Raw genomic sequence first — 13,143 nt, 5'->3', positions numbered from 1 at the left:
TATGAAGATACAATGGAAAACTTAAAAACTGATGAAATGTAGTTCTTGCACCAGAAACAAGTAAATAAAAAGTAGTAAATACTAAGTGAGTGGATGGAGTTCTTAGAGCAAAGTGCCCAAAAGGAGTAGTGGGATGAAATACCCCCAGCAGCTGGAGAGAAAAAGAGGAGACTATAAATTGCTTGATTTATTCAGGGTGAAGTTCTATTGAACTTCAAACTTATGCATGACGATTTTGCATCTCTAGAACTTGGAAATAAATCATTAATAACTGTGATTTCAAATTTTTATTTATCCATGAAATTTTTTTTTTCAAATGACACCTACATAAAACTCCAGTGAGGCCCTGAACCTTGACTATTATGCATCATCTCATGCCTATTTATAAGGGCCCCCCAAGTCATCCTGTGGAACCCCAGGATTACCTGGGGTAATCCTGTATGAAAACTACTGCTCAAGTTCAATGAACTCAGTTTTACAGATGAGGAAATTCAAGGAGAGGCTACCATATGTCATCATGGTGTTATAGGTCTACTGGTCTGGAATGAAAATGTTTGGGTCAGAGTCCCAGCTTTGCCACTTTGGCTTTGAGACTTTGGACAAGTCAGTTAACTGCTGTTGTGCCTTACTTTTCTAATTCATAAGATTAGAAATTTGATTGCATAATCTCTGAAGTCCATTACTGCTGAAAAATTATTTAATGTGAATAGTGGAAATGTTAAGATGTAGTTATCCACACCTCAGTTTCAGTGTTCTTCCCATTGCACTGATGTAGGACTACAGTCTATTTAGAAGAAACAGAGAATGGATGCCCTGTATGAAACTTATATATGTCTCATAATAACATTCCTACACATCCAGAGTAGATATGCACAACTTCTTGATCTGTGGCACTACACCAGCTATAGGTGAATATGTTGCCAGGTTTCAGTAATTATTCAGTGTTTCTATTTGACATGAACATTGATATCTAGGAAAATCTGCCAGTTGCTGAATAATACCAGTCCTGGAACATGGTTTCTTATCCCCAAGCTTACCTAGCCACACCTTGATTAACACAAATGAGTAAAATATCAAGTTATGTATCTAAGGGGTGTTGCTAACACTGGAGAGTCATCCCATAAATATAGCAAATATATTCACTTCCAGAAAAGACATGCAAGGCATATACAATTTTACACAAGATAAAAAAATGGGTTTAAAACTAAGATTTATTCATTACCCTTTTGTGGTATCCCCCTTTGTTTCATATTCATAACACTATAAGAGTTTCTAATGAATTTTGCTGGATTGACTTTAAAATTTTTTTTATTGAAGTACAGTTGATTTATAGCGTTGTGTTAGTTTCTGGTGTACAATAAAGTGATTCCATTATACATATATATATATATATATATATATATATATATATATTCATATTCTTTTTCACTACAGGTTATTACAAGATATTGAATATATTCTCTGTGCTATATAGTAGGATCTTGATGTTTATCTATTTTATATATAGTATTTTGTATGATTGACTTTTTTATAATTGTACCTAATCAAAGAAATTCTATAGAGGTATTTTCACAAGTTGAAATTCACATTAACAAATTTTCTTTTCTAACTTTTCTGCATAAAAAGCATATTGAGGGTACTTTTATTATATTATTTTGACACACTATATTTGATAATATAGTCATTTTCAATGTTATTTTTGGACTGGTGTTTTTTGCTTTTATTCCTGGACTGTTCTCTACAGAATGGCCATCAGTATTAATTGTTAAAGCACTTAACTTTCTATTTCCGCTATTGTTTATGTACTATGGAGACACGCAGTATAAAACATACTATTTTATGAATGTAAGTTAAATGAGAAACAAAATGACGAAAAATTTCATTAGAATTGCTTTACTTTGGCTACTCTTGGTCATAGGAAGGACTGGAAATAACATAATCACACTTTGGTAGCCTCAGAGCTTTGATTAATTAACTTATAGTTGTTAATTAATAGTACTGTATATTCACCTTAGAATTTTAGCATAAAATTTAGTAGGAAACATTTTAGTTATTAAATATCTCCCCCATTTCTTGAATATCAGAGCATAGTTATTCATAACAAAGAATAAATGCTAAAGCCAACAATATACCAAAATTAAAAAACAAATGAAAAGGAGCATAAAGAAATAGTAAAGAATATCTGATAATAAATATGAATTATTTTAATCTCTGAACTTAAAACCAATTGTATAAAAAATATGCATTATGTAAGAAATACATCTGACACAAAACACAGAAACTTTTAAAAAATTCCTTATATAAAATGTAGAAACTGATCAGTAAAAGACAACCTAAGAAAATTGTTAAGAACAGGCTATTCAGAGAAAAGGAAATGCAAACTGTCAATTAACAAGAAATGATGCTTATTCTCTAGTAGTCATGGAAATGAAAATTTAAGCTATAATGAGGCACAAATTTTCACATATCAAGACTAGTAAAATTGTGAAAGGCTTATGACATCTGGTGCTGACAAGGATGTGACAAAATGGGCTCCCTTATTTGCTGGTGGAAGCATGAATCATTTTTACTGAACACAATGATTTTTAAATGAACATACCATTTCCTTCAGCAAGTCTCAATTATGGGAACCAATTCTACAAAAATGCAAACATTAATATAAAAGGAGATAATATACACATACAAATATATAAACACACATACAAAAATGTCTATTGTAGCATTGTTTGTTGGAGCAAATATTGACTTTTTTCATCAATAAGAGAAGTGTTGAATAAACCTTGGAATACACTTACTGTAGAATATTATGTAGTTATTTTAAAAAAAGCTGTTCTAGATATGTTTGATGTAGAATGATGATCATAATATAAAGTAAAAATAATACAAAACAAGTTGAAGAGTAATGTATATATTATGATCCTATATTTTTAAATGGTAAAGGAAAGTGCCTTCATAATCCCTATATATGCATGTATATGTGTGAATTTTGTATGCATGTATGTACATTACACATATGCATAGGTTTTTTGAGCAAGAAGAGTATTCTTATCAAACTGCTAATATGAATCACCTCAGGTATGTGATTCTAGTGGGGGCGGTGGAGACAAATTTTAAGGTTTTCATTATATATCTCAGTATTGTTTGAATAATGATAAGCAGGTAATATATATGACATTAAAATATTTTTATGTTCAAAATAATTTAAAAAGTTAAAAGATAGGAAAACCATATCATGCAAACCAAAATCAAAACACCATAGTACAAATAGGGTAAGAAAATACATTATTGCCCAAACTGAAACACTTTTAAGAATGCAAGGGGGAGCTAACCAAACAGGTTATAATTCTCGCATAATCCAGAATGATCCCAGAAAACTGGGAATTATGTCTTGGGGGTGTAATGTACAGCACAGTGACTACAGTTAATAATCTGTATTGTATATTTTGAAAATTGCTAATAGATTAAACCTCAAAAGTTCTCATCACAAGATAAAAATTGTAACTATGTGTAGTGATGGATGCTAACTAAACTTATCGAACTAGGCTGATTGTGGTGATCATTTTGCAATGTATAAACATATCAAATTATTGTTAAACACCTGAAACAAATGTTATATGTCAATAATGTCTCAATTTTTTAAAATGTCTGAGGTTTGATATAGCTAAGGCAGGAATCTATGTTTTCAATATATGCTAGGCCACTTGATGGGACCTTAGGTGGCAAGAGAATGTTACACTCTTATCTCGGTATTCACCTTGTCTAGGTAAAATCACCTCTGGCTGGAATGCTGATATTAAATGATATTTAAAAAAATTTAAGTTCTTAAGAAATCAGTCACTGTGGATGTAAGGCTAATCAGAAATGCAGTCATTAAATGATAGAATGTTAATCTTCTGTTGATTCCCCACCTGTCTGTATGAACAACCTTAGTAAACAAGTCCTCTCCTTGCCTCTCCATATAAGTTTTATAATCAGGTTGTTTGATATCACAAAATAACTTGCTGAGATTTTTGAGATTATGATAAATCTATAGGTGAAGTTGGGATAACAAACATCTTGACAACGTTGAGTCTTCCAATCCATGAACATGGACTATCTTTCCATTTATTTAGGTCTCTTTGGATCTTTCACCAGAGTTGTGTAGTTTTCCTCATAAAGATCATGTACATATTTTGTTACATTTATACCTAAGTACTCTAAATAGTGTTGTGTTTTTAATTTCAAATTCCATTTGTTCATTGCTGGTATAGAAGAAAACTATTAACTTTTGTCTAACTTTGTATACTGCAACCTTGCATAATCATTTGTTAGTTCCAGGAGGTTTTTATTTTTTCCTGTTGATTCTTTAGGATTGTCTGCATAAACTACAATGTCACCTAGTAAAAAAGACAGTTATATTTCATCCTTCCTAATTTTTATATCTTTTTTTTCCTTTTCTTATCATATTGAATCACCTAGGTTTTTTCATACAATGTTGATAAGCAATGGTGAGAGGGACATCTTTTCCTTGTTCTGATCATAGGAAAGTTCTGAGTTTCTCACCATTAAGTATGCTATTAGCTATAGGATTTTGTAGATGCTCTTTATCAAGCTGGGGAAGTTCCCTTCTAATCCTTGTTTACAGAGAGGTTTTTTTTTTTTTTCCCCTTGTTTTTTTTTTAATGAATGATGTTGGATTTTGTCAACTGGTTTTTCTGCATCTATTAATTTGATCATGTGATTTTTCTTCTTTACCCTCTTAAAGTGATAGATTACATTCTTTGATTTTTTTGAATGTTGAACCAGTCTTACATATACGGGTGAATATCACTTGGTTATGGTGTATAATTATTTTATACATTGTTGGATTGAATTTCTTATATTTTGTTGAGGATTTTTGCATCTATTTTCACAAGATATATTGATCTGTGGTTTTCTTTTCTTGTACTGTCTTCATTTGGTTTTGGTATTAGGGTAAGCCTGGCCTCATAGAACAAGATAGGAAGTATTCCCTCTGCTTCTCTCTTCTGGAAGAGATTATAGACAATAGCTATGATTTCTTCCTTAAGAGTTTGATAGAAATAATCAGTGAACCCATCTGGGCCTGGTGCTTCTGTTTTGTAAGCTTATTGACAATTGATTGAACTGCTTTTATAGATATAAGCCTATTCAGATTGCCTATTTCTTGGTAAATTTTGGCAGATTGTGTCTTTTAAGGAATTGGTCAATTTCATCTAGATTATCAATTATTGTCTAGAGTATCTATTATACTTGTTAATGTTCATGGGATCTGTAATGACGTCCCCTCTTTCATTTTTGATATTAGGAAATTTGTGTCTTTTTTTTTTTCTTAGTTAATCTGGCTAAGGTTTATCAGTTTTATTTATATTTCCAAAGGAGAAGTTTTTTGTTTTGTTGAGTTTATTGATTTCCTGTTTTCAATTTAATTGATCTCTGCTTTAACTTTTATTATTACTATTTTTTTTGGGTTTTGCTTACTTTGGATTTAATTTTCTCTTCTTTTGTAGTTTCCTAAGGTGGAAGCTTAGATTATTGATTTTAGATACTTTCCTTATTTAACACATGCAGTCAATACTATAAATTTCCCTCTAAGCACTGCTTTCACTGCATCCCACAGATTTCAATGTTATATTTTTATTTATTTCAAATATTTGAAAATTTCTCTTGAAATTTCTTCTTCAATCCACATATAACTTCAAAGTGTATTGTTTAATCTCCAGATACTTTGGGATGTCCCAGCTGTCTTTCTGTTATTGATTTCTAGTTTGATTCTATTGTGATCTAATAGCAGACATTATATGATTTCTATTTTTTTTAATTTGTTAAGATTCAATTTATGGCCCATAATTTGCTCTCTTTTGGAGACTATTCTATGTGTTCTTGAGAAAACTATGTAATCTGCTGTTGTTGGATGAAGTATGAAGTTGTCTATGCATGCCAACTATATAGAGTTAATTGATTGTTCTGTCAAGTTCAAATATGTCCTTACTGATTTTCTGCCTGCTGGATCTGTCCATTTATGACAGAAAGATATTAAAGTTTTCAACTATAATAGTGGATTCATCTATTTCTCTTAGTATTCTATCAGTTTTCCCTCATGTATTAAGACTCTTTGTTGTTAGCCGCGTACACATTAAGAATTGTCATATCTTCTTGGACAATTGTCTCCATTATCATTATGTAATGTCCATTTCATCCTGATAACTTTCCTTGCTCTGAAGTTGGCTCTGTTTAAAATTAATATAGCTACCCTGCTTTCATTTCATTAATGTTAGCATGGTATATATTTCTTCATTTTACATTTAATCTATATGTGTCTTTATATTAAAAGTAGGTTTTTTATAGAAAATATATAATTAGGTTGTGTTTTTTTGACCCACTCTGACAATCTCTGTCTTTTAATTGGTGTATTTAGACTATTGACATTTTAAAGTGATTATTGATATAGTTGGACCAATATCTACCATATGTTTTTTACTTTTTTTCTATTTGTTGCTCTTATTCTTTGTTCCTATTTTTGTCTTCACATTTTGTCTTTTATGTTTGTGACATTTTATATGATTCCATTTCTGTCCTTTCTTAGCATAACAATTATACTTCTTTTTAAACTTTTATTAGTGGTTACCCTAGAGTTTGGCATATATATTTGCAACTAATCCAAGTCCACTTTGAAATAACTCTGTGCCACTTCACAAGCAGTACAAGTACCTTAAAATAATAAAATATTCCTAATAATTCCTCTTTTCTTTCCTCCTGTCTCTCATATCACTGCTTCATTGATTTCACTTATATATAAGCATGTATTTTATATATATGTGTGTATATATGTATATATATAATCAAATTATATATAGTTAAATGCATTGTTGCCACTATTATTTTAATCAAAGTGTTAGGCCTACTTGAGAATGGACTTGAGGATATGGGGAGGGGGAAGGGTAAGCTGTGACAAAGCGAAAGAGAGGCATGGACATATATACACTACCAAACGTAAGGTAGATAGATAGTGGGAAGCAGCCGCAGAGCACAGGGAGATCAGCTCAGTGCTTTGTGACTGCCTGGAGGGGTGGGATGGGGAGGGTGGGAGGGAGGGAGATGCATGAGGGAAGGGATGTGGGAACAGATGTATATGTATGACTGATTCACTTTGTTATAAAGCAGAAACTAATTAAAAAAATCCTTTAATAAAAAAAAAGTGTTAGGCCAATTCAGAATAAAAAGATAAAAGTTTTTATTTTTTTCTTCATTTATTCATTCTCTCATGCTCTTCCTTTTTCTATGTAGCTCTGAGTTTCTGATCTGTATCATTTCTCTTCTCTCTAAAGAAGTTTTTTTTTAACATTCCTTTCAAGGCAGTTCTACTGGCAAAAAATTACCTCAATTTTTGTTTGAGAAAGTCTTTATTTCTTTTTTCCCTTTGAAGGCTAATTTCTCAGGGTACAGAACTCTAGGCTGGTGGTTTTTTCTCTCAATATTTTAAATGTTTCACCTCACTTTTTTCTTGTTCGAATGATTTCAGAAGATAAATTGGATGCAATTTTTATCTTTGCTTTTCTGTAAGTAAGTTTCCCTCACTGACCCCCGTGGCTTTTTCAAGATGTTTTCTTTATCTTTGATTTTCTAAAGTTTGAATATTATATGCCTAGGTATATGACTTGGAGCATTTATCCTTCTTGGTGTTCTGTGAGCTTTCTGGATGTGTGGTTTGATGTCTGGCATTGATTTGGGAAAAATTCTCAGCCATTATTTCTTCAAATATTGCTTCTGTTCCTTTCTCTCTTTCTTCTGATATTCTTGCTATGCATATGTTACACAGTTTGTAGTTGTCCACAGTCTTAGATATTCTGTCCCATTTTTTCCCCTGGTATTTTTGCTTTTTTCTTTTCAGTTTTGGAAGTTCTATTGTCATATGCTCAAGCTCAGAGATTCTTTCCTCAGCCATGTCTAATTTAATAAAGAGCCCATAATTCCATTACAGTGCTTTTTATCTCTAGCGTTTCTTTTTGATTCTTTCTTAGAATTTACATCTCTCTGTTTACATTATCCATTTTTTCTGCATATTTTCCCATTAAAGGCCATAGCATAATAATATATATATATTTTTAATTCCTAGTCAGGGGCTTCCCTGGTGGTGCAGTGGTTGAGAGTCCGCCTGCCGATGCAGAGGACACGGGTTCGTGCCCCGGTCTGGGAGGATCCTACGTGCTGCGGAGCGGCTGGACCCGTGGGCCGTGGTCACTGGGCCTGCACATCCGGAGCCTGTGCTCCGCAACAGGAGGGGTCACGGCAGTGAGAGGCCCACGTACCGCAAAAAAACAAAAACAAAAACAAAAGCAAAAAATCCCAGTCAGATAACTTCAACATCACTGCCGTATCTATCTCTGGTTCTGATGCTTGCTCTGTCTCTTCAAATTGTGTTTTTTGCCTTTTAGTATGCTTCGTAATTTTTTGTTGGAAGGTGGACATGATGTTCTGCATAAATAAACCTGTGGTAAATGGGTTTTTAGTAATATAGTGATAAGGTGTGGGGAGATGGGAAGCTTTCTATAGTCCTTTGATTAGGTCTCAGTCTTTTGATGAGTCTGTGCCCCTGGATTGTAAACGTTATCAGTGTTTCTGGTAAACTTTACCAGATGCTTCTCAATACCTCCCCACTTAGGTGAGAAAGGATGTCTAGCAAGGACTGGAGCTGGGTATTTCCCTTACCCCAGATAGGTTAGGCTCTGATAAAATTCCAGCAGGTTAGGTTCTCATAAGGGGAGGCCTTGTTAAGAATAACATAACACTCTGGCATATTTCAAAATCAATGCTTTTTCCCTCTCTCTGCCAGAAGCACATGGGGATTTTTCTCATATTCACTGTGAGGACCTCATAGAACTCCTGTAAGTAAAACTCAGAAAAAGTGTGAGCAAAGGGGGACCTCCAGTGGTAGGTCCCCTTGGAATTTTAACTCTAAGACTTGTCCATTCTGAGCTTCCAGTAATTCATCAATTACAATTCAGGTTTTTCTATCCCAGCACTGGTTCACATGGAGGTTTCTGCTCCTGGGTTTCTGGTTCTATAAATTGAAATTATTGCATCAGCTGTCTGTTTCTCCAATATTTGAGGAGGCAGTTTACCCTGTGACCTCACTTCTCTGAAAGATATAAGAAGAGTTGCTGATTCTTCAGTTTCTTCAGCATTTTACTTGTTGTTATGATGGAATGGTGACTTCTAAGCTCCTTACCTCCCAGACTAGAAACTGGAAGTCCTACACACAACTGTATTTTCATTCTAATATTCTTTGATTTATATAGTATTTAATTAAGTGATCTAATTAAATAATAAGTATAACTTAGTGCTTAGGAATTGACTTAGTAAATATGCAACTCCAATTGTGAATGCAAAAACACATGAGTATATCAGAAACTGGAGTTGGGAGTCTTTGGTATACTGTGAGCATTAGTCAATATGTTTTACAGAAGGAGTAGAATATTGATTATCCCATCAAGTTAAGTGAAGATTAATTAGTCAATTCTTATACATATGTTCATGCTTGTGCATATGCATATACATTTGAATATATGCTTATATATAACACCTTTTTCTTTTGAAATATTTTTATTATAAGCATGTTTTATTATAAGCATATGCTCTTGCTTATATTATCTCAAAACAAATAACATATCTGCTTAATACTTCAGTTTACCATCTATTATCAGCTATTTTTAAATTTAGTTTTGCTTTCTTTATGTGAATAGATTTTGTAAAAGACAACTTGGCCTTTCAGTTGGCCTTGTACATTATGGATCACCACCTTCTTAAAACAGTCTATTCCCCAGGTTTTCTAACTTTCTGGCTTCTTTATGTATGTTCTTGGATCTCTGAATGTCAACTCAAACTTCATCTGTTTAAAACCAAACATATTTTATTCACACCACCTCTACTACTATTCCCTATCTCAGTGAATGGCAACACAGTACATCCTGCTGCATACACCAGAAACCCAGAAATCATCCCTGGTCTGTCAATCTTCCTTAACTTTAATTCTCAAATAGTGTTATATTTGCTTTTTAAATATTTCTCAAGTCTATTCACCTATCTCTACATTCTTTCCCACCAGCAAGTTCAATAAACCATTATTTCAAGCACTATGTAATAGTCTCCTAAAGATTCACACACATACTTTCTTGAACCTTTCCAAACCATTTACCATGCTGCTATTAATATGATCTTTGAAAAAGGTATTTAGTCATTAATTATTGATTTTAGGATCAAGACAAAGCTCCTTAATGTGTCCTTAAGCCCCAGCATAATTTAGTTTCCTCCAGATCTCTTTCGTATGAAACAGGTAATTTATCTTGCTTTCTCAGCTATGTACCAGCTTTCCCTTGCTCTCTTTCATCCAGCAGCCTATCTGCCATTATTCTCTCCCACTTAACTGAAGCCATCCATGCTGTTTTCTACATCTTTACTCTTCCTCTATTTTCTTTTTCTCTAGTTTACTCATGCTTCAGATCTCAGTTGAAGTGTTCCTTTCTTTGGGAAGGCTTTACTGAGGTTCCTAAGTAAAATCCTTCTTTATAGGCTTTATGGTAGCATATACTTTTTATTCATAACAATTATTAATTTGAGATTTGATTGTGATTATTGGATTGATGTCTGTCTTTACCACCAGACAGTAAATTTCTTGAAGGAAGGAACCCTCTGTGATTTTGATCACAGTTCTCTCTCCACTACTATGTGGCACATGGTAGATTTTCGACAAGTATTTGATTGAAGAATAAATGAATGACTTTTAATTTAAGCAAGGAATTAACTACCAATTCTTACAATAATCTGGTAAGCTACCTAATGGTAAAATTTGTGGCATTTGAAATAGGATTCCAAGAACAATACAGACCTTTTCAATTTTCATACAGGCTACAGATTTCATTAAAAATAAGTTTCACTTTTCAAAAGGTCCTCCAAATGAGTCTTTATATGCCATAAGACTTTGGGCCGTGTGTGTGCTGTGATAGTGATAATCGGAAATGGAAAATATTTCTGTAGGGACCAAGTTCATTTTCAAAGAATAGTAAGACACGAGACTGAATCTTTCTTCTCCATATCAAAATCCCAATCCTTAGGCCCAGACCTACAAAATAGAAGAAGAATAGAAAGGAGACAGCTATCAGTTATGTAGCTGCCAATGAGAATCATTTATGGGCAGTAAATAGACATTAGTTCACTTAGAACACATGTAACCATGAGTGCCCCATTAGAACAGACATATGGAAGACATGTTGGAGAAAACCACACAAAATTGAATCTTAAAAAAAATCAAAGATAAATATATAAAAGAAAAAAGTGAAATAGAAAATCAACTGTGTATATAATTAGTGTTTCTGGGGAAGGGGCTGCCATGCATGCATTAGAAAAAAATTCAAAGATAGAAGAAAACTATGCTAAAATGAAAGAAGATGCAATTCTACACATCAAAAGAACATTAGGTATCTTAGGAACAACTTATATAACATAATGTTTTACACTGGAAAATACTGAGTTCACAGTCAATGTGATCTTGCCTTGTCTCTTGTTTTTTTCATATTCATAATAAATATGAAGAAATATTCACATATGTCAAGATGCCTGTAAGAAACTATTACTGATAACATAACTCTACTATTTGTTAAATCAAAAGATAGGTACATAAGGTTCTTTCCAACTCCATGATTCTACATATCTCAGTCTGAGCCATCCTTCTCACAGGGCTTAAATGGAGGCAATTTCAGAAAGCAACTGTAGTTTGCACTCATGTATGCTTTGTTAAATCTATTCATAAAATGCACTAAAGTCAACTAGTCAACTATAATTGTGACTTTTATAGGATTCAACCTTTTAAGTCAAACTTTTAAGTGAGAATTTTATCTACTGCTGTACACATCTGGCAGACAAATTACCTGGTATAAAAACACCCTTTCTGTATCTGCCAAAAATGAGTTTTGTTAAATACCTGGAGCAATGGCTTAACCAATATGACTTTTCAAATATTCGTGTGTCATGCAATTGGTTAAAATGCTCCAAGAAATAAGTACTAGTTCATATAATATTTTTGGTAAATTGGAAAACATCATACAGATTAGCTGCACATTTGTTTATCTTCTTTTTTTGACAGATGGCATGGCAAAAATGAAAAGCATGTTTTATCAGAGAGAAATGTATACATGATTTATTGTCCCTCTTAGGGTTAAATGCAAGTCAATAGGAAAATGATTTAACAGGCAAACATTAATTTTCCACTATCTTTTCAGGAATACGTATAATGGCAACATGAGAATAGCAATAGAAAAATATATCTATTTGCACTTGAGATATTTGCAGTATGACTGGGATGTCTGGCACTAACAAATCTTCTGTTTACATAAACATATTTTTACAAATATAAGAAGTTATGTACAAGTGTCCAAGGATGCAGCATCTGCCCTTTACATCAAATGGCATAAGAAAATGGGACTGTGTTTTCTTGTCTTTGTTCCCCTATCAAGCTTGGCAGAGGACTTTGCCCATTGGCCTGTAGTAAGTGTTGAACGGTTAAATGAATGATTACGTGTTCAGGCTGTAATTCCTATAGATAAAACAGATACATTTAAAGTCAGGATAACTCCAGAGACCATTTATGCTTTTCAATGGTGAGAAGAGTAATGCATATGTTTCTGAGAGGCAGATGAAGATTAGAATCCCATGATTACATCCTGCCATTACTCCACGTTTTATCTGTTCCTTAGATGACAACACATAGGCTAAGATTGCTTGAAGTCCTTCTAGAAGCTCTGATAGCATGGAATGGCTAGTTTGCAGGACAGAGCTAGTCCAATCTTGTGCATAAAGAATCTGAATCCTTAGGAAATTCTTCCTAATATGTCAAGTACATTCTTTTTTTTTTTTTTCTTTTTTGGTGGTACACGGGCCTCTCACTGTTGTGGCCTCTCCCATTGAGGAGCGCAGGGTCAGCAGCCATGGCTCATGGGCCTAGCCGCTCTGCGGCATGTGGGATCTTCCCGGACCAGGGCACGAACCCGTGTCCCCTGCATCGGCAGGTGGACTCTCAACCACTGTGCCACCAGGGAAGCCCTCAAGTACATTCTTGATTCAGCTAATCCCCACCTTCTAATACTACATTCC

This window comes from Hyperoodon ampullatus (genome assembly GCF_949752795.1).
Source record: "Hyperoodon ampullatus genome assembly, chromosome: 17".
NCBI classification, from domain to species: Eukaryota; Metazoa; Chordata; class Mammalia; order Artiodactyla; family Ziphiidae; genus Hyperoodon; species Hyperoodon ampullatus.
The sequence above is the reverse complement of the archived record's forward strand: the minus strand, read 5'-3'. Positions refer to the sequence as shown.